At 51.6% G+C, this 12614-nt stretch overlaps 1 protein-coding gene across 2 annotated transcripts in view; it reads right to left on the bottom strand.

The window, feature by feature from the left end:
* The window catches only part of ZER1 (zyg-11 related cell cycle regulator), a 32300-nt gene extending 26123 nt beyond the window's left edge, over positions 1-6177 (bottom strand). For both annotated transcript variants that reach the window (XM_039229632.1, XM_039229633.1), the window contains exon 1: positions 6057-6177. The gene's annotated coding sequence lies outside the window, so the exon portion shown is untranslated. The remainder of the gene's footprint in view (positions 1-6056) is intronic.
* Positions 6178-12614: the final 6437 nt, after the last annotated feature.

Genomic DNA, 12614 nt, shown 5'->3' with positions numbered 1-12614 from the left:
AATAAACAGGCTGCCTGGGCGCTGGGCACGGCTCTCCTCTGCCTTCATTCACTTCCAGATCTTTCCGGGGTGACAGGCGCCGGGGCAGCACCGCCAGCGAGGCCCGCCCTGCAGGAAACCAAGTCCCATCCCTTCCGGCGGGCGCTCCAGGCCTCCGGAACCACAGCCGGCGTTCTGGCCCGCTCGGTGCCCACTGGTCCCTACTGCAGACGGCCCCGCCTCCTACGTGGTACTGGCAACAGGCCCTGAGCACAGGGTCACCTTCAGACCTTTGCTCAGTCTATTTTCTCTCCACTAGGACCATCCCAATTCAAGGAATTCTCCCGCTTTCTACCCTGAATACTACTCGCGCCCCCAAAACACATTCATGTGTCTCCTCTGGGAAGCATACCCGCCCCCTCCAGCCCCCGCCGCCTTTGAACTCTCCTTCATTTGCTGCCACCTGTACATCTCGAGCCCATGTCGATCGCACTTCCTCTGGGGAGCCCTCCTTGCCCAGCCAGGGTGCTCCTGCTGTGTGTCCCGCGACCCCACCACGACAGCTAACACTTGGAACTGATGCTAGTTCGGTTACCCGGCTTCCCTGCCAGACGGCCGGCTCTGCGGGGCCAGGCACCCTGCGGTCTCATGTGGCATCATCCCTGCGCCCGGCCCAGGTCACTTACGTGCTCACTCGGTACCTGTCTGCTGGGTGCTGTGGGATCAGTGCTGAGCAAAACCAGACAAGTGCCCTGCCCCTATGGGGCACGTGCACTCCGAGGGGGAGACAGACATGCACCTAAAAGCATCCAAGCCCCACGCCAAGTACCTGGGACCGGCGTCCTGAGGGAGGAGGAGGCACCTACGGCCCTGCGTGCCTAAGCCAGGGGATCTGCCCTGGACTGACGAGTCACGGGCAGGCTTCCTTGGAAGGGACACTTCAGCTGGGACCCAAAAGATGAGTCATAGTTAACTCTGGAGGTGGGGATAGAAGGGAAGGGTGTTCCAGGAGGAAGGAATAGAAGTGCACAGGCTGAGGCCAGAGAGGACGGTACTAGAAGCCCAATTCCAAGGCCGTTTGCTGGACAAAGGACGTGCTGGACACCCTGTGTGTGCCTACACATGGTAGGGTTTCCATACATGCCTGTGGAAGGGACAAGACGGCCTTGAGAGCTGTGCCACGCACGGCACCGGGGACAAGGCACGCTCTTGTACCTTCCCTGCCGGCCACGCCAGGAGACTGCGAGGCCCCAGTGGCCACGAGGAACGCTCACCGCTCAGAACAAGATGATGCCATCAGGGGTTTTGCCTTTTCTGCAGGTGTTTCTGCAAAACACCACCAGGGTCACCCAGAGCCACCTAAAGACATACCAGGCAGATGGTACCATCTGCTAACTGCCCTTTGGCAGTGTGGACCCTGCTGTTTGGGGGCGGGGCGAGCCAGAGGAGGAAGGGGCCGGAGGCTGAGGCTGCCACTGGCGCCTGCCAGACACAGCCATCTCTCCCTTCCCCACTCCCACCCACGAGGGCTCCCCGTTCCCGCGGCAAGCACCGGCCATCTGGAACGTGGCAACCAAGCACATCACACAGTATGCAGAGCCCTGTGTCTTCCTTCATCCCCTTTCTAGCAGGTTCTTTATGCTGGATCCATCCCAAGCTACGAGTTTTGGCATGGTGCGGTGGGGGGTGGGGAGGAAACAGAAGCAGTAGCTGAAGCCTCCATGCTGGGTGCTTCCAGATGGGGCGCTGAGCCCCTCCCGCTTTAAGGCATGTAGTTCCTTATTTAACCAACAAGTGACATTCCCTAGGATCCTGCACTTGAAGCTAACTGTCATTTGTATAACAATTGTCTCACAACCCCTCCCACAGCCCCTGAGCTCCGGGAAGACGAGAACCCTTTTTGCTTGTGGGCTCTGGGATCCTCTGTGCCAGCCTGTGCCTGGCATGCATCACAATAAAGGTCTGCCTTTGCCCTGACCTCACTCCAGCAGCCTGAGGTATGGACTTCTGACCGTTACCCAGCTTACTGATGAAGACACTGAGGCTTGCCTGCCATCACACAAGTGACAACAGGGGACGCGGTCCTGAACCAAACTCGCGCTTCTCGCCGCACCCTTTGGTCTCCTGTCCATGCAGCACAGGGGAAAGAGAAACTGTGGTCCAGACAAGGGAGCACGGGACCCCGCCGGCGACCTGACACCTGGCTGACAGAGAGGCTGGGGGAGCCAGAAGCTCTGAGCCTTGGAGCAGCGCCCACCCTGTGAAATATTAACCCAAGAGCCGGGGGGGGGGGGGGGGGGGGGGGGGGGGGGGGGGGGGGGGGAGGGAATACAAACAAATGCCCTATTTGCAGAAGCTGGAGGCTTTCCAGGAGGGAGCAGATCCCAGGCCAGATATTGGGGGTGGGAAGCCGGTGCGAGGGGAGTCCGGGCAAGTGCCAGGGTATCCCAGGGGCAAAGGTGAAGCCCAGGTTTGGAGAGCATCCCAAGGGGTCTGACAGCAGAATTCACAGAGCGGGGTAGGTTAGGAAGGCAGGGAAATGGAAGGAGGCAGAAAGGCACCCACCTGGGGGCAGAGGGGCCCTGGGGCTACTACCTGAGATCCGCGATGCACTCAAACTTCACGATCACACCCATACTGAGCACCTATTCCAAGAACTCTGCTACGTACTTGCTACATGTTAAGCCATTAAATTCTCTCAGCAACCACAGGAAGCAGGAGTTCTCAAAACGTACAACTTACAGATGAGGCGGCTGAGGCTCCGAATGGCGAAGTAATTTGCCACGGACTATGGACAGGTACAAGGGTCTATAGGTACACAGCAGGTATGCGTTAGTTCAAGACCTAGGGTTCCAAGCTTTCCATGCACGTTCTCAGTGAAGGCACAAATAACCTATGAGGGCCACATCATCTCGTTTTCTAGAGGAACAAACCGTGTGGTTCAAAGATGTGTGACGACTTGCCTGAGGTCCCCCAGTATGGGCCTGGCTCTCTTTACCGTTACGCTTGGGGCAGGAACTGTTTCTCCCCGCCTCAGGCCTCCTTTCTGCGGATGAGCCTTCGCTGACTCCTTTCAACCGTGAGTGTCCTTAGGCACTGAGCGCAGATGCGAGGTTATTGCTGGGCACTGTCTTATGGGCATCTATCATTCTGGCCACAGGTCTGGGAGCTTCTTAGTGGGGACCTTGTGTGAGCCCTGGGGTCCCCATGACAGCGAGTGTGTGGCTGGTTGGTGGCAGATGAAGGAGCCCCAGCTGCACAGGACCCCCAAACAATATTTACACCTGTCTCAAGAGCCCCTCAGGGTCCTTGGCGGTCAATGTGTTGCAGACGGCGCCGACCTTGTGGGCTGAGGAGATGGCAGGAGATGATATCAGGAAGCTGGAGACCAATCATTACGGAGTGATCTCCTAGGAACGTATGCTCGGGGAGACCCTTCTTGCATTTTGGAAGGTGGAAAATCAGCCTTAGTGATGGAGCCAGAAAAAGAATGCTGCTCTGCAAACAGACGACCCACCTGGGGTCCCTGAACTGGCATTTCAGGAGTCAAGAACAGCCGAGGTACTAAAGCTCTCTGCCCCCAAAATATGGCTGCAGAAGCCTGATGGCACTAACATAACCAGAACTGGTCTTTCCCCCTTGGTAGGGAGCTCTAGAGCGCACCAAATTCTTTCGCGACCCGTGTCTCGTTTCATCCTCAGAGTTGGTGTACAGATTGGAAAACCAAAGCCCAGACAGGGGACTGGAACTTGCCCAAGGTCACACGGTGGGCCAGCAGCAGAGCTGGGGCTTGAACCCAGGTCCCCGGAGGGCCAGTCCTAGGTTCTAGACACAGGCGCTGCTCGGATATGCCGGCTCTCAGCGTCTAAGTGCTCTGACTTTTCATTTTTCAATCATCTGGCCCCGTCGCCCTGCTCGGCTTATGACCCAGGCCGGGTGATACAGTGCAGGCTTGGGGGGTGAGGAGGGAGATCAACCATTGTTCCACTCCCTATAAGGCAGGCTGCAGACTCCGAGCCTCTCCTGGGCACTTCTTGGATTAACACTCTGCATCAGCAAATCAGCCACACACACAGCCCAACTGCACGACAGGGGCCACCGTAGACTGCCCTTCCCTACCTGTCTCCATGTTATATTTCCGTCAACACCATCCTTCGGCCTATTTTGTGTGGCAGGATGGGGATCTGCTGGGCTGTTTTGTAAATGGCCCCGCCCCCTTCTACTGTCGTCGTCGAGAAAGCCAAGACCAAGCTACTGTCCTCCCTGTAGGATATGCAACCATGGTTCCCACTGAAGGGTGACAGGAAGTTTCCACTTTGTCTCCCCACCCCCGCTGTTCTCCAAAATTCTACCAGCTCGGGGAGGCAGCCAGAGCTGGTGGCACCACCAGCTGGTGCAAAAAAGAAAGGCTTGGAGGTAGACATAGGCAAACAGTTCCTCATCGTGGCCACTGCCATTATCACAAGTGCTACATAACCGAGTCCCTAATACGTGCTAAATAGTGTGCTAAGCACTGCAGTGCGCGTGGTCTCAGTAAGCCCAATAACCTATTTTACAGATGAGGACACTGAGGTGGTCTCTTGCTCAGGCTCTCCCAGTCAGAAGCAGCTGCATGATCTGACTTAACACTATGATGCTCTATGGCCATCCTTGTGGTATTAATTCCATCAGTGGTCATTACGAAGATGGAAAAAGGGTACTTATAATCCCAGACAGGAGTACAATGGCTATTTGTCATCTAAAACAAATCTGTATTTTCTCTCACCACCAGACACCATGTTAGTACAACTCCGAGAGGCTGCTCCATTAGATACTTCATGACCTTGCATCACACAGACAGCCGCTGACATTCTCCCCACCGTTATCTGGTTCCCACTCTTCCTCTCCCTCACTCTCCTCTAGCCCTACTGTTCTCTTGCTGTTTCCTGAAATCATCAGGTACATTGCCTCAGGACCTTTGCACTTGCTGTTGAATGCTCCACCTGTAGAGAGATGCATGGCTTGCTCCCTCCCTCCCTTTGGGTCTTTGCTCAGATATCACCTTATCAGAGACCTTCTCTGATCAACGCCTATAAAAAAGGGGACCCTGCTCTCTGGCCCCCACCATGGCCCTTCCTGCTTTATTCTTCCCTGTTGCACTTACTGCATCCTACATATTTTGTAGTTCTTAACTTTCTGAATGAAGCAATGAACTGAAACAGAGAACCCTCACCACTGGCAACCACCTCCGGCTCTAAGCATATATCTTTCTGGGAAAGATCATATGGGGTGATTTTCTCCTTGGAGGCATCAGGCCTCCCTCCCTCTCTTAAACAGCAAGCGTGCTGACAGGCACAGGCAAAGACTGGAAATCTAGGACTCCTTGGGCCAAAGAGCAGCCAAGTCAATTTCCACCCACAGAGCTATAGTGGCCAGCAGTCAGTTTCACTTTCAACTCACCTATCAGGCTCCCGTGGCCCTCAGGTTTGCAACCCCAGCCCATCCCTTTCTCATCCTGTTGGATTTCCTGCACCTTGTCATCCCTTTTGGGAGCCGTTCCAGAATCCAAGCCGTCCCTGAGCTTTTAAGCATTGCTTTGGAGGAACTTAAGCTCGTCCAACAGGTAGGAGGGGCAGAGGGTGGCCCTTTTAGTCCTAGATCGATCCCCCATTTTGTAGGGGCATCAGACAGGGCGTCATTTTCTTTCTGGAGAAAGGGAGCTCAGTTTTAAAGGCACGCTTCTCAGACCTGACAGCAGGGACAGAGAGGGGAGCCCTCCCACCATTGGCCGAATTGGACCAGTGCAAGAGGTTGCGGAGGCGATGCTGAGGCGCCCGAGGCAGAAGGGAAAGGGGGAGGTCGCAGATAAATCCCTCGGCCCCGGGAGCGGACGGGATGCTCGCTTCCTCCGCCAGGAGAAGCGGAGGATGCGGCCCGGGGGAACGTGGGGCCAGGGCGCCTGGGGGAGACAGGGGATCTCGTCAGGCTAGGGCCGGGGTCTGTGGGAGACGGGGGTCGGCGGGGCGGAGCTTGGGATCCCGGGGACTGGAGCCCCGGACGGGAGGGGGTCGCGCGGGGGGGGACCCCGTGGCCGTTACCTTGCCCTTAGGGCTGCGGGCGGGGCCGAGGGCCGCCGGGTGCTGGCTCCGGGGCCCGGCCCCTCCCCCGATCCGGCTCCAGAGGCTCGGAGCCTGCAGCCGCCGCCGCCTCCGCTGTCAACAAACCCCGGGCGCGTCACTTCCGGGGCCGCCCCTTAGCAACAGTGAACTGGTTCCCCTCGACGGGTCCCCGCGGCGAACACGGACGGCGGCGGCCGAAGGTTCCGGGGCGCGCGGCTGCTGTCTCCCGGTGAAGCCGGGTCTGCGAGGGGCGGAGCGCGGGTGGGCCCCGCCGGGCCGCGAGCACGCTCCTCGGGGTGCTTCCTGGCCTCGGGGTGGGGGGAGGGAGGGGGACCCGCCGTGTGACACTGACCTGGGACCCGCGCTGACCTGCGGGCCAGCGGAGCCCGAGCGGCGGTGAGGGGCGGGACGGACTCCACCTTGCGCGTCAGCGCCGACGTCTCCCCGGGCGCCCCCTCCGTCGCCGCGCACCCCGGCGCCCAGCGAACGCCTCCCCCGGGTTCTCCGCCTGTAGCGCTCTCCCACGCGGCCCGACGGCCTCGCCCGCTGCTTACCGGGCCGCCAGGTGAGGATCTGGGAGTCGACCTTGACCCCCGCGTTCCCCTCAGCTCCAGTTCCAGTCGCCAAGTCCTGACGATCGCTCAGACCCTCTGGTCCGGAGCCCCCCTCTCCTCCCCCAGTGGTGCCCAACTCGGTCCGCCAGCATCTCCTCCCTGGACTTCGGCGGCTGCTTCCTCACGCGCCTTCCCCTCCTTCTCTCCACGGTCCCAGAGGGAGTGTTTCCCCAGACTCAGAGCCGATCAGCTCACTCCCCTGCTTACAACTCTGGACGTAGTGACAGGGGTCATCTGTCACCTGTCTCCCTCTCCAGCCTGTCTTCCTCCTCTTACTTGCTCTCCCTTCCTTTCTCCAATCCACACAGCGTAAAGCATCATTGGTTCTTTTAATGATTCCCCTTCTCTCCTAGGGGCTCAAATAACGTCTTCTCAGCGGTTCACTCTTCTTGCCGCATCTCCACCCAACACACTCGTCCACCTTCTGGTCTCAGGTTAGAGGCCACTTTCTTGACATGACCCCACACTCCCACCCCATTCTAATGCCCTAACTAGTTTTGCATTTTTTTTCCTTTTTGCATAGTACCGTTTAGTCTTTGACCACGCGCAGCTATGTTTGCACGAATTTGAATCCTTTGAAGAGTCTATTGATGATTTCAGATTACCAAAGGAAAACATGCCTGGAAAAAAAAAAGCAAAACAATACAGAAACACGTGGTGTGGGAAAAAATGAAAATCCCATCCAAACCCTAACCGAATCCCAATTTCATTCCCTTCCCAGAAGCGACCACTCTTAACAGTTTAGTAAGTACCTCCTTTAGTCCTTTATATTGACACAAAATATGCATGTGTATCCTGAATGATGAAACTCTGAGGAGCTGAAATGATGAAACTCTGAGGAGAAAACGTAGGAGTCGGTCTTTGTGACTGGGTTAGGCACTGGTCTCTTAGATAAAACAGAAAATGCATCAGTGAAAAAAGGAAGTACAAACAAATTGGATTTCATCAAAATTAAGAACTTTTAGGGGCTCCTGGATGGCTCAGTCCATTGAGCGTTCAACTCTTGATTTCATTTTGGGTCATGATCTCATCATGGTTCATGAAATCTATCCCCACATCCGACTCCATGCTGACAGTGTGGACTGCACATGCTCGCTCTCTCTCTCTCTCTAAATAAATAAATAAACATTTTAAAAAACTTAAAAAATTATGTTTCAAAGGGCAACATCATGAAAAGATAACCCACAGAATGGGAGAAGATATTTGCAAATCATATATCTGATAAAGTACTAGTCATCCAAAATATGTAAGAAATTTGCAACAAAATAACAAAAAGGCAAATAGCCCAATTTACGATAGGCAAAAGAGTTAAATAGACATTTCTCTAAAAAAAATTACACACATGGCCAACGAGCACATGAAAAGATGCTCACCATCATTAGTCATCATGGAAAAGCAAATCAAATCCACAATGAGGGGTGCCTGAGTGGCTTAACCAGTTGAGGGTCCAACTCTTGATTTCCGCTTGGGTCATGATCCAGGGTCATGGGATAGAGCCGTGAGTTGGGCTATGCTCTGGGTGTGGAGCCTGCCTAAAATTCTCTCTCTCTTTCTCTTTCTCTCCTTCCCTCTCTCTCTCTCTTCCTCTGCTCCTGTCCCCCACTTGCACACTCACTCTGTCTCTCAGATAAAAAAATAAAAAATGAAAACCACGATAAGGGACAACTTCATGTTCTTAGGAGAGAAGCTGATCAAAGAGACAGACAATAACTGGTATTGCTGAGGATGTAGAGAGATGTGAACCCTGGTAAGTTGCTGATGGGAGTTTCAGAAGGGTTAGCTCCTTTGAAAACAGTTTGGCAGTTCTTCAGAAAGTTAAACAGAGTTCCCATATGACCTAGCAATTCCTTTCCCAGGTATATACCCAAAAGAAAACGTTCATAGAAGCAAAATTCATAATAGCCAAGAAGTGGACACAACTTGGGGCACCTGGGTGGCTCAGTCGGTTAAGCATCCAACTTTGGCTTAGGTCAGGATCCCATAGGTCATGGGTTCGAGCCCTGCATCAGGCTCTGTACTGACAGCTCAGAGCCTGGAGCCTGCTTGGGATTCTGTGTCTCCCTCTCTGCCCCTCCCCACTCACGCTCTGTCTCTCTCTCCTTCAAAAATAAGTAAACATTTAAAAAAGTATTAGAAGTGGACACAACCCAAATGTCTGTCAACTGGTAAATAGCAAGAATATGGAATGGTATGTTCATACAATGAAATATTATTTGGGAATTAAAAGGAATGAGGACTTGATATGCACCAACATTGGACCTTGAAAATGTGCTAAATGGAAGAAGCCAGTCACAAAAGACCATAACAGTGCATTAGTCCATTAATATGTTGAGAACAGACAATTCTATAGAGACAGGAAGTAGGTTAGTGGTTGCCCGGGGCTGAGGAGGTGGGGGAAATGGCATGACTGACAGTGGGTACAAGGACTTCTTTATGGAGAGATGATAGAAGATAGTTATATGTGTATAACTCTGAATATTCTGAAAATCACTTGTAGAGGTCAAGGGCAGGCAGTCCCAGGATGGTGCACATTGGCCTGAAGATTATTTCGAATTAAAAAGCAATTGCGGGTCCAGGGGCATCTGGATGGCTCAGTCAGTTAAGCATCTGACTCTTGATTTCGGCTCAGGACATGATCTCAGGGTTCATGAGTTCAAGCCCCATGTCAGGCTCTGCGCCGACATCAGTCTGCTTGGGATTCTCTCTCTCCTTCTCTCCCCGCCCCTCTCCCACTTGTGCTCTCTCTCTCTCTCTCCCTCTCTCAAAATAAAAATATAAACTTTAAAAATAGCTATTAAAGCCCAGCGGATTTATGGAAAGCTCTATACTCTTCCCCCTCAACTTCCTGAAAAGAATTGATAGAGTGCCTGCTCCAGCAAAAGGACAATTACACTATAGTAAGAGTTAGCTGTGGTAGACAGGAACCTAGCAAGACTTGTTTGATCAAAGTACTCGGTGTCCCATTGCTTCTGGGTGGCCCAGCGAACACTTGTTTATCAAACATTTACTCTTTTTCATCTTCTTACGAATTACATTTCTTCCTTTTGAAGTCTCAGACTCCTACCCCACTTCTCCTTGGTTCAGGATGACACATATACCTCGCTCTGCCTCACTGTTTGTGGAATTTCCACATCTATGTGGATTCCTCGCACGTACAAAAGTAAATCTGATTTTCTCCTGTTAATTTGTTTCATGTCAACTTGATTCTTTGTCCAGCTAGAAAGACCTTGAAGGACAGAGAAAATTCTTCCTCCCAGTCACACTGAATCATTCACTTTATTTTGTTTATTAAAAAGTTATTTTTAATTAAAAAAATTTTAAATGTTTATTTATTTTTGGGGGGGGGAAGGGCAGAGAATGAAGGAAACACAGAATCTGAAGCAGGCTCTGGGCTCTGAGCTCTCAGCACAGAGATTCAGGGCCCAAACTCATGAACCGTGAGATCATGACATGAGCCAAACTGGGCTGCTCTACCAACTAAGCCATCCAGGCACCCCTGTTTTTGTTTTTGTTTTTAAGTAAATTGTACGCCCAACATGGGGCTCAACCTCACAACCCTGAGGTCAAGATTCCCACTCTCTACCAACTGATCTAGTCAGGTGCCCCTGAATTGTTCACCTTAAATATACACTCTAAGGGGCATCTGGGTGGCTTCATCATTTAAGCTACTGACTTCGGCTCAGGTCATGATCTCACAGATCATGGGTTTGTGAGTTCAAGCCCCACATCAGGCTCTCTGTTGTCAGCACAGAGCCCACTTGAGATCCTCTGTTCCCCTCTCTCTCTCTCCCTCCCCTTCTCTCTCTGTCTCTCAAAAATAAATAAAAATTGGGGTGCCTGGGTGACTCAGACACTTAAGCATCCAAGTTTGGCTCAGGTTATGATCTCCTGGCTCGTGAATTTGGGTCCCACGTGGGGCTCTGTGCTGACAGCACAGAGCCTGGAGCCTGCTTAGGATTCTGTGTCTCCCTGTCTCTGCCCCTCCCCTGCTCACGATCTGTCTCTCTCTCTCTCTCTCTCTCTCTCACAAAAATAAACATATAAACAAACAAAGAAATAAAAATAAATAATTGTACTCTCTAAATGTGTAGTATATGAATTATATGGCACCAAAGCTGTTAAAATGCATTTATAAACATGTGTATATGTAAACTCATAATGCAGGCTGAATTTAAAAAATATAAATGGGGGGTGTGTGTGAGTGGTTCATTCAGCCAGTTGAGTGTCTGACTCCTGTTTTGGGCTTAGGTTATGATCTCATGGTTTGGGAGATTGAGCCTTCTGTGGAGCCTGACAGCGTGGAGCCTGCTTGGGATTCTCTATCGCCCTCTCTTTCTCTGCCCCTCCCCCATGTGCGCGCACTCTCCCTCTGTCAAAATAAATAAATAGGGGCGCCTGGGTGGCTCAGTCGGTTGGGCGGCCGATGTCGGCGCAGGTCATGATCTTGTGGTTCATGGGTTCGAGCCCTGCATCGGGCTCTGTGCTGACAGCTCAGAGCCTGGAGCCTGTTTCAGATTCTGTGTCTGTCTCTCTCTCTGACCTTCCCCTGCTCACGCTGTCTCTCTCTCTCTCTCAGAAATAATAAAATGCTAAAAAATTTTAAAAATAAGTAAATAAATAAATAAACTTAAACAAAAAGAAAAGAAATGAGTATAGTCGTTCCTCAAAAAATTAAAAATAAATGGGGGCACATGGCTGACTCAATCCAAAGAGCATGTGACTTTTGATCTCTCTGGGTTGTGAATCTGAACCCCAAGTTAGGTGTAAAGATTACTTAAAAAAACAAAATCTTGAAAAAAAAAATAATAGGGGCTGAACCACCTGGGTGGTTCAGTCAGTTAAACGTCTGACTTCAGCTCAGGTCATGATCTCACAGTGTGTGGGTTCGAGCCCCGCATTGGGCTCTGTGCTGACAGCTTAGAGCCTGGAGCCTTCTTCAGATTCTGTGTCTCCCTCTCTCTCTCCCCCTCCCCTGCTCATGCTCTGTCTCCCTCTCTTTCTCAAAAAGAAATAAACATTAAAACTTTTTTTAAAAAAATAATACATAAAAATAGAATGGTAATTCTACATATAGACCAGGAACTCAACTTCTAGATATCTGCCCCAAAGCATTGAAAACAGAGTCTTGAAGATATATTTGTACATCCACATTCATGGTAGCATTATTTACAATAGCCAAAAAGTAGAAGCAACCCACGCTGCGACAGATGGATGGATAAACAAAACGTGGCACATGTGTACAATGGAATATTATTCAGCCTTAGAAAGGAAAGAAATTCTAGCTCAGGCAGCAATGTGGATGAACAGTGAAGACAGCAAGCTCAGTGAAATAAAGCAGTCACAAAAAGACAAATACTATATGATTTCACTTATACGAGGTACCTACTGTGATCAAATTCATATGACAGCGAGTAGAATGGGGGTTGCCAGGGGCAGGGGGGAGGGGAGGAAGGAGAGAATGAGCTGTTTAGTGAGTATAGAGTTTTAGTTTTGCAAGATGAAAAGAGCTCCTGAGATTGTTGGCATAACTATGTGAATGTACTGAGCACTACTGAACTGTGCGCTTCCAAATGGTTAAAATGGTAATTCTTATGCTGTTTATTTTACTACAGTTAAGAAATAAAAATAAAATAGACTCATTTCTGGGAAATCTAAAGAATTCCCAAAACTCAATTTCAGTAAGAAAGCAGGCAGTTCAATAAAAAATGGGCGATATGGGGCGCCTGGGTGGCTTAGTCGGTTAAGCGTCCGACTTTCGCTTAGGTCATGATCTCGCGGTTCGTGGGTTCGAGCCCCGCGTCGGGCTCTGTGCTGACTGCCAGCTCAGAGCCTGGAGCCTGTTTCNTGGTCACACATTTCTGGATGGTTCCACCCCAATGCAATGCCTCCCAGGACTTCTTCTCCAGCCCAGGCTGCTCTCTGT

Source organism: Hyaena hyaena, unplaced genomic scaffold, assembly GCF_003009895.1.
Source record: "Hyaena hyaena isolate Hyena2069 unplaced genomic scaffold, ASM300989v1 scaffold_38, whole genome shotgun sequence".
Taxonomy (NCBI): Eukaryota; Metazoa; Chordata; class Mammalia; order Carnivora; family Hyaenidae; genus Hyaena; species Hyaena hyaena.
The sequence above is the reverse complement of the archived record's forward strand: the minus strand, read 5'-3'. Positions and strand labels throughout refer to the sequence as shown.